Consider the following 9,744-nt stretch of genomic DNA (forward strand, 5'->3'; position numbering starts at 1 on the left):
TTTTGTTACTTCCAAGGTATTCCAAATCATCATGTACTTTCCCTGCTTCATTCCAGCAATCAAGCATGTCTCCCATGAGCCCTCATTCCTTAGTGAAGAGTATTCAGAAACCAAGATCTGGGTGCTAGGTATGCTCACTGCAACTGGAGTGTCTTTACTCCCAAGTTCTTTCAGCAGATAGAACCAATTATACATAGTTTCCTTTTAAAAGTTGAGGTATAATTTACATACTATAAAATCCACATTTTTAAAGTGCACAATTCATTGGCTTTACTATATTCACAGGGTTGTGCAACCATCACAATTAATTCTAGAATATTTTCTTCAATGCCCCACCCCCAAAAAACCCCTGTACCCATTAGGTGTCACTCTCCATCCCCCTTCCATGTGGCAATCACCAACCTACCTTCCATCTATATGGATTTACCTATTATCGGCATTTCATAAAAAGGCTTTACTTTTGATAATATCATACATGGAATTGCTTTCTTAATTTCATTTTTAGATTGTTCAGTGTTGGTATATAGAAACACAATTGATTTTTGTATATTGATCCTGTATCCTGCAAGCTTACTGAAATTGTGTATTATGTTTAATCATGTTTTTGTGCATTCCTTATGATTTTATATATAAAAGATTAAAACATCAGAAATTGGAGATAGTTTGCATCTTCCATTCCAATCTGGGAGCTTTTTCTTTCTTTTTTGCCTAATTTCCTTTGCTAGAACTTCCAGTACAATGTTGAATAGAAGTAACAAGAGAGGATATCCTTTTCTTGTTCCAGATTTTGTGGGAGGAGCTTTCAGTCTTTCACCATTAAGTATGATGTTAGCTATGGGTGTTTTGTCAGTGCCCTATGTTGAGGAAGATCTCTTCTGTTCCTAATTGGTTGAGTGTTTTTATCTGTCAAACACATTTTTGCATCTATTGAAATCATCATGTGGTTTTTATCCTTTATTTTCTTAGTATAATGTGTGATAATGATTGATTTTTGTTTGTTACACACCAACCTTGCATTCATGCGGTAAATCTTGTTCATATGTTGCTGTGTTCAGTTTGCTAATATTTTGTGAAGAATTTTTGTATCTCTATTAATAGGTGGTGTTGGTTTGTAGTTTTCTTGTGATATCTTTGTCTGGTTTTGGCATCAGGATAATATTAGACTCACTGAATGAGTTTGAAAATAGTCCCTCCTTAGTTTATATTTTGGAAGAACATGCAAATGGTTGGAGTCAATTCTTCTTTAAACATTTAGTGGAAGTCACCATTAAAACCATTTATGCCTGGGCTTTTCTTTGTGTGAAGGTTTTTGATTACTGATTCAATTGCTTCAGTAATTCTTTTAGGGCAAGTCTGCTGACAGTGAATTGTAACTTTCTTTCATCTGAGAAGGTCTTTATTTCTATTTTATTTTTGAAGTATATTGTTACTACTATGACAGTTCCTTTCTTTCAGCCTTTTAAAAATGTGCTGGGCTCCATGGTTTCCAATGAGAAATCCAGTCATTTAAATCACTGTCTCTCTATAAGCAATAAATCATTTTTTTCTCTGTGTAGTTTCAAGATTTTGTCTTTTATTTTTCCAGAGGTTTGATTAGGATGTGGGCAAGGATTTCTTGGGGGGTTTATCCACTCTGCTTCACTGAACTTCTTGGAGTTTTATGTAGGTTTATGTACTTTGTCAAATCTGGGAAACATTTATATATTATTTGAAAAACAAGCATTTGAATAATCTTGTGGAAATCTAATGACATAAATTAGGCTCTGGTTCACAGGTCATTAAGGCGCTGTTCTTTTTTTTTTTTTAATCTTTTTTCCTCTCTGTTGTTCAGATTAGGTAATTTTAGTGGATCTATCTTCAAGTTCACTGACTCTTTTCTCTGTTATGTCTACTCTTATATTCAGTCCACCAGTGAGTTTTTTATTTTGGTTCTTGTACTTTCATTAGATTCCTCTTCATATTTCTTCTTTCCTGATACTTTCTACCTTTCCATTCATTTCAAGAGTATTCACCCTTACTTCTTGGAGCAGTTTATAACAACCTTCACCAATTTAAACATTTATGTCATCTCTTCTTTGACATCTGTTGTCTTTTCTTATACTAATTGAGATTTTCCTGGTTCTCTGCATGCTGAATAACATTAGATTAAATATTAGACATTTTGAATATTATGTTATAAATGTTCAGATCTTGTTTAAATTTTATGGATAATAGTAATATTTTTTGTTTTAGCATGCAGTTGACCCAGTTTGATTCAGAAGTACTGACCTGCTTTCTGTGGCTGTGGTTCCAGTGTCAGTTCAGTATTCAAAGCTTTTGCAATGCTATTCAAATCTATCCCAGTTGTATGTCACCCACTGGCCAGTCTTAAATCTGAACAGTGGTCTATACCATATCTTAGTGCCCAAGTGTATGGTACTCTATTTAGTGTAAGATACATGCCTGCACAGTTCAGGGGTGAGGTCAGGAATTATGAGGTTGCTCTCCTGAACTCCTCCCTGTCTGTGATTTCTCTGATACTTTCCAGTCTTCTGACCCGCCCCCTCTCCTTTCAGTCCTTAGCCAAAAACCTGGGGGTTCAGTTACCCTTCTCTGCTGTGTACTTTTCATTACTGCATGTATCTAGCGCCAAGTGGCAGGAGGACAGAAAGAGAAAAATCAATAGGAGTTTGCCCCACCTTATGGGAGTTTGCCCCACCCTATTGGGGTTGTTGAAAGCAAAACTTACAGCATTATTTAATATGGTTTCAATGTGTGTAGATGTAATACATAAGATAACTGAAAGTTTTAGGTGGCCCTAGGCTCTCACTACCATCACTGCCATTGTGACCACCACTGCGGAACTGCCTAGAGGGAGGAGTGCAGGAGAGGATAAAAAAGTGGGTCCCCCCACCACCTCAATGCGAGAATCCTCTTTCCTTTCCTATTGAGCCAGCACTAGAGGGTTTCCCCTGCAGCTTTCCTAGTCCTCAACCTGGAGCTCACGTTTGGATTTACAGATACTGAGGATCAAAGAGAGAAACTAACCGCCAGGTCAGTGGTGCTTCAAGTTCTGGTCTTTCCTCTCAATCTACCTGTTCTCATTTATTTTGCAGAGCCCTCAAATGCCTACTCTACACATTCTGTCCAGGTTTTATAGCTGCATTCAGTGGGCAAGGCATCTCCCCACAACCAGAATTTCCTATACTATAATATTTTGTTTTAATTCTGTATCAGAGAGGAATTTTTGAAGTCATTCCATTAACAACAGGGTTCCAAATTCAACCAAAACCAAACTAAATTTTAACTAAATTATGCTACAAGTACAAATAATCGCATGACAACAGAATTGATATTTTCCAAGAATGCTAAGTTTGTGAGGCTCTATTTATGTTCCTGTTTGGTATTCAGCAAGGTTTTTTTGTTTGTCTGTTCTTTGACCTGTATTATTAGACAATTTCTATTTCTGCATGTCAAAAACTAAAAAAATGCATGTTAGCTTTGAAGAAATGTCACTAGTATTATTATGCTTTTTACTGCAAAAATAGAAAGAAAAATTGAAGTAGAAATAAAAGGGTTGAGGAAAGATCAAGATTTTCAAATAAACATCAAGGCAGAGGAGGGAAAGATTTTCCAGGAGTAATCATCAGCAGCAGCATCACATGATGCCACTCTCCCCTGCTCACACCATACCAGCCATGCTGGCCTTTGACCTTTTCATTTTCTGCTCCTGCCAACCTTTTTCCTGCATAATCTCTGACTAACCCCTACTCATCCTTAGAGTCATTTCCTGAAGGACTTTTGATTTGTCTGCAGATTAGGTTTGAATCCCCATGAAATTCAAAACACTCATTATATTTTCCCTTGGTAGCATTTATTACAATTATACTTCCTTATTTCTATAATTCATGGCTATCTGCTCTACCAGATCATAAGTTTCATGTAGGCAGGACTGTGCTTAGCAAAGTGCCAGGCAGTGGCAGGTACTCATTTTAAAAGATAGAATAAACAGAGCAGAAAGAGCATTCAAAATAATCCCACCAATCAATCTTTTTACCAAGGGTCCTCTATTGTGCCAGTCCTCTGCCAAATCTTTTCTAATATCTAGCTCCTTCATCCTCACAATAAGCCTATGAGGTATTTACTGATCTTTTGCCTTTTACGGTTGAGAAAACCACACGTCACTGAGGTTAAGTGATTCAGCAGCAAGATGGTAAAGCCTGAAATTGAATCCAATTGAATCTCCAACTCTCAGCTAAGGTCGGTCTTTCCAAGGAAACAACAGGATTTTTTTTTTTTTTTTAATCTGAGGTATTCCTATAGTGCCCCCTGGTGGAATTAGATGCCAACTCAAATCCACCAACCTTGTCATACATTTGCTGTTTGCTTAACAACAAGATTAATTTATCAATGTATTTATCGGTTCTCCACCTAGTCCAGGAGCTTTTTGTGGAGTTTCTCTTTGTCCATAGAGCCTACCATTCATTCAACCATTACTGGGCATCCAAGGATATAGCAGAGGAGCCAGATGGCGTCCCTGCCCTCAGAATCCATACAGTCAAGTAGAAGAGACAAACAAGTAAATAGCAAAGAACAATAGTGATATATGCCATGTAGAAGGAAGTACAGGGAACTAAGGAAGCCATTTCTGTGGTCAAAATTCAACGAACACTTTTGAGAAAAAGCATGGCACATGGAGGGATAGATGGCAAAAATGAGACATGAAGTATAAACAGGAGCCAGATGATGAAGAACCTACTTTACTAATAGCTTTGCTTTTATCCTAAGGTCACTGGGAAGCCACTGAAAAGTTTTTAAGCAGAGGAATGATGTGATTACGTTTTTGTTTTTTAAAGATCAGTCTGACTACAGTGGGTAGAACTGACTGGAGGGGACAAGACCAGAGGCAGAAAGGCCAGTTAAGAGGCTGCCTTATAGTCCAGGTGAGAAGAAAATGTTTGGTGGAGGGGCACACAGGGAGCTTAAAATGTATTGATTAAAATTCCCTTTCTTTCCCTGAGTGGTAGGTACAAAAGTGTTTTATTCTTCATATCTTACATTTACATTATACAAATTCTCTAGTATATATAAAGCTGTTCATTTAAAAACATATAAAACTCTGGAAAGATAGTCCATGCTCTCAGATTGGAAGAATTAATATTGTTAAGATGACCATACTACCCAAAGCAATCTACAGATTTAATGTGATCCCTATCAAAATACCCAGGGCATTTTTCACAGAACTAGAATAAATAATCCTAAAACTTACATGGAACCACAAAAGACCCACAATTGCCAAAGCAATCCTGAGGAAAAAGAACAAAGCTGGAGGCATGACCCTCCCAGACTTTAGACAATACTACAAAACTACAGTAATCAAAATAATGAGATACTGGCACAAAAACAGATATATGAATCAATGGAACAGAAGAGTCTAGAAATAAACCCACACACCTATAGTCAATAAATCTTTGACAAAGGAGGCAAGAATGTACAATAGAGAAAAGACAGTTTCTTCATTGGTGTTGGGAAAACTGAACAGCTTCATGTAAATCAATGGAGTTAGAACATTCTCTCACTCCATACACAAAAATAAACTCAAAATGGCCTAAAGACTTAAATATAAGACATGACACCATAAAACTTTTGGAAGAGAACATAGGCAAAACATCCTTTGAAATAAATTGTGGCAATGTTTTCTTAGGTCAGTCTGCCAAGGCAATGGAAATTAAAGCATAAATAAACAAATGGAACCTAATCAAACTTATAAGCTTTTGCACAGCAAACGAAACCATAAACAAAACAAAATGACAACCTATGGACTAGGAGAAAATATTTGCAAACAATGCGACCAACAAGGGCTTAATTTCCAAAATACACAAACAGCACATACAGCTCAGTAACAACAACAACAACAAAACACCAAGCAACCCAATAAAAAAATGGGCAGAAGATCTAGACATTTCTCCAAAGAAGACATACAGATGGCCAACAGGCATCTCAATGTTGCTATTTATTAGAGAAATGCAAATCAAAACTACAATGAGGTTATCACCTCACACCAGTCAGAATGGCCATCACCAAAACGTTTACAAACAGTAAATGCTGGAGAGGTCATGGAGAACCCTCTCCACACTCCTACACTATTGGTGGGAATACAAACTGGTGCAGCTAGTATGGAGAACAGTATGGAGGTTCCTTAAAAAACTAAAAAAAAGTTACCATATGATCCAGCAATCCCACCCCTGGGCATGTATCTGGGAAAGACAAAACCTCCAATTCAAAAAGATACATGCACTCCAATGTTTATAGCAGCACTATTTACAATAGTCAAAACATGGAAACAACTTAATGTCCATCAATAGATGAATAGATAAAGAAGTTGGCATGTATATGTATATGTATGTGTGTGTGTGTGTATATATATATATATGTAGCAGAATATTCCTCAGTCCGTAAAAAAGAATGAAATAATGCCATTGACAGCAACATGGATGAACCTAGAGATCATCATTCTAAGCGAAGTCAGAGAGAAAAAGACAAATATCATAGGATATCACTTATATGTGTAATCTAAAAAATGATACAAATGAACCTATTTACAAAACAGTAACAGACTCACAGACATATAAAGCAAACTTACAGTTACCAAAGTGGAAAGGGGGGATGGGATAAATTAGGAGTTTGGGACTGGCAGATACAAACTACTATATATAAAATAGATAAACAAAGTCCTACTGTGTAACACAGGGAACTATATTCAATATTTTGTAATGAACTATAATGGAAAAGAACCTGAAAAAGAATATCTATATGTATATATAAAGATAAATCACTTTCCTGTACACCAGAAACTAACACAACATTGTAAACAACTATATTTCAATAAAAAATAAAAGAAACACAATTTAAAAAAATACATAAAACTGACAAAAATACATACATAATAAGATATGGAAGGGAAGGATACACAGAGGGTGGCCTGTGAGGAGGTAGATTGTAAAGATAGCCATAATCCTCTTTCCTTCCTGTACCCACATCCTTTGTGGTGTGACTTTGCATCTTCCTCCATTAAGAAGTGGAGTCTATTTCCTCTTCCCTTGAAACTGGGAAGGCATTATTACTTTCTTTAGCCAATAAAGTTCAACAAAAGGGACAGTGTGCCAGTTTTGAGCCTAGGTCTCAAGAGGCATTGCATGCTTTGGTCCTCTCTTTTGGAACCATGTCCAGGCACCTATGTGAACAAGCCTGGGCTAGCCTGCTGTTTTATGGGAGCAACGTGAGGCAGAGCTCAGCCAACCCAGCTGCAGCTATCCTGAACCAACCAGCACCCAGTCAACTTGGCAGCTGATCTCCATTTGGTAAGTGAACCCAGCTATGACCAGAAGAACCAGCCTGCGGACCTCAGTCCAAACTGCCAAACTGCAGAACAGTGAGATAAATAAATAGTTGTTGTTTTAAGCCACTAAGTTGTGTATAGTTTGTTTTGCAGTAAAAGTTGACTGTTACGGAAATTGGTGTCTGAAATGCTACCTTTAACAAAATCTCAAAATTCATAGCATTGGCTTTGGGATCAGGGATGGGTGGAGATTGGAAAAATGGCAAGCCAACAGTGAAGTCTGGGAAAATGGTGAGGAAATTGTGACTGGCGGCTGGAAAAATGGTAATCTGTGTTTTATAATGGCAAAACAATTGGCAAAACTGTTGCCTGTAGCAACTTGGGAGATGGTGGAAAAATACTCAAAAACTTTTGGTTCAACCAAAGTCCTGATTTCTAGGCAGAATGCTTAAAGTGTCAGTTGGGTGCTCCCAGCTGGGTGTGATAACCTTATAACAGGAAGAGAGGTATCAGCTAAAGAAAGAACTGGCCTGCCTGAAACATGAATTTAGAGAGAATAGAGAGGGGCAGGACTTACCATGTTAAAAAATAAGACATTCTTCATTTTGAGGCTTTCTAGCCAGCAAAGAATTCTTACAGGGAAACATAGCCTGGAGATGTGAAACACATCAAAGGTGTGGCTGTAACACACTAAAGACCGCTGAGAGAATTAAAATAATGTCTAGTAGATTCCTAGGCAAAAAGACTTATTGGAATCTTAAAAGCAATATCCACAGAAGACTGATTCCAAAATAGCAGTGATAAAATCGAGAGAGATGTCTCAAAAACAATTGGGTCTGTGTCATTTGGAGTATGGAGTAGACTATAATCAGATACATTGAAAACCCACAAAGTTTTTAAGTGAATTGTACATGTGAAAGTACCACCATCCTGAATCAAAAGGGACTCAAATAATTCAAATTGCTAATTCAGCTGCCAATATAAGCCACTTCTTCAGAAATAGCCAAGGAAGATGATAGACAAAGGATAGTCCAGAAGGCAGAGCCAAGAAGCACAGAATTCAATAGACTAGGAAACCACTCCCAGGGAGCAGAACTTAGGCCTGACCAAGGGATATTCCCTCTCCTAGGATAAGGGACCTGACAACTTTTGTTTTCCTGGAGTACAGAATTGCTCTATTTAAGAATGACTATGTGCTTCTTATGCTTCTCCTTCTTGAATGGAAGTGTCCACTGAGGTTATCCTGTCTGTGTCTCATTGTATACTAGGTGTGTGGGAGGCAAATAACTTATCTTTTTAATTCATAAGTATCAAGATCAGAATGAATAATATTCATCAAGTCACATACAAACCTGATGTAGATGATAAGATCCTAGACTTCGAGTCTGATGACATAATCGCGAGGCTCTTGGGGTTCCTGGATTGGAAATGAGCATATTTTGCCTGTTGGAGGAATGTGAATAATTATAGTCAGAGAGTATTTACTGTGGTAGACTACAAAAATGGTCACAATCCTTCAAGTCCTCACTGAATCCATACTCTTTGAGTTGTGACATTGCAGCTCTTCCCATCAAAAGATTGAAACTATTTCTCCAACCCTAAATCTAAACTGGCTTTGTGGTATTTTTGGCCTGTAGAATGAAGCAGAGGCATGCTTAAGTCTCAAGATGCCTCAAGAGCATGGTTCAACTCTTTTTCTTGTAATCTTGTCATGCCACCCATGTGAATAGAACTGACCTAGCCTGCTGGAAGACAAGAGACCACATGGAGCAGAGATGAGCCATTCCAACAGAAGCTATCTAGCTCCCAGGCAACTTGGCAGCTGACTTCAACACATGAGTGAACCTAGCCATGACCAAAACAGCAACTCAGCTGAGCTCAGCATAAAATGTTGAGCTGCAGAATTGTGAGCTATATAAATACTTGTTTTAAACCACCAAGTCCTTTGGGGTGGGTAGTTAATTGTTCAGCAAAAGCTAACCAATTAAAAGACATCTAACCAATATAGGAGTCAAGGCAGGGAATTGGATTAGGTAGGGGTTTAAAAGGAAAGGAAAATATACGAGACAAATGAGAAAGAGTATTGACATTTATTGTTCTAGGTAGTGGTTTCATGGGTGTTTGTTGTATCTTTCTAATTTTCTTTGTTTTAAAGTTTTTATCATACAAAATCAGATTAAACTATAACTTCAAATTTAATATAAAAAAGTGATCATGTCCATTTAAGTATGTTGATAATTTCCAAATTTAGATCTCTAGCTTAGACTCTCTTCTGAGTTCCAGACTCGTATTTCCAATTGCCTACTTGTCATCAACACTTGGATTTCTCTAAGGTTTCTCAAATATAACATGTTCAAAATTGATTTATCTTTCTACCTGTGATAGCCAGTCTCAAAAGTGACCCTCATGATTTCCACCTCCTGTGT

This window comes from Camelus ferus, chromosome 10 (genome assembly GCF_009834535.1).
Source record: "Camelus ferus isolate YT-003-E chromosome 10, BCGSAC_Cfer_1.0, whole genome shotgun sequence".
Taxonomy (NCBI): Eukaryota; Metazoa; Chordata; class Mammalia; order Artiodactyla; family Camelidae; genus Camelus; species Camelus ferus.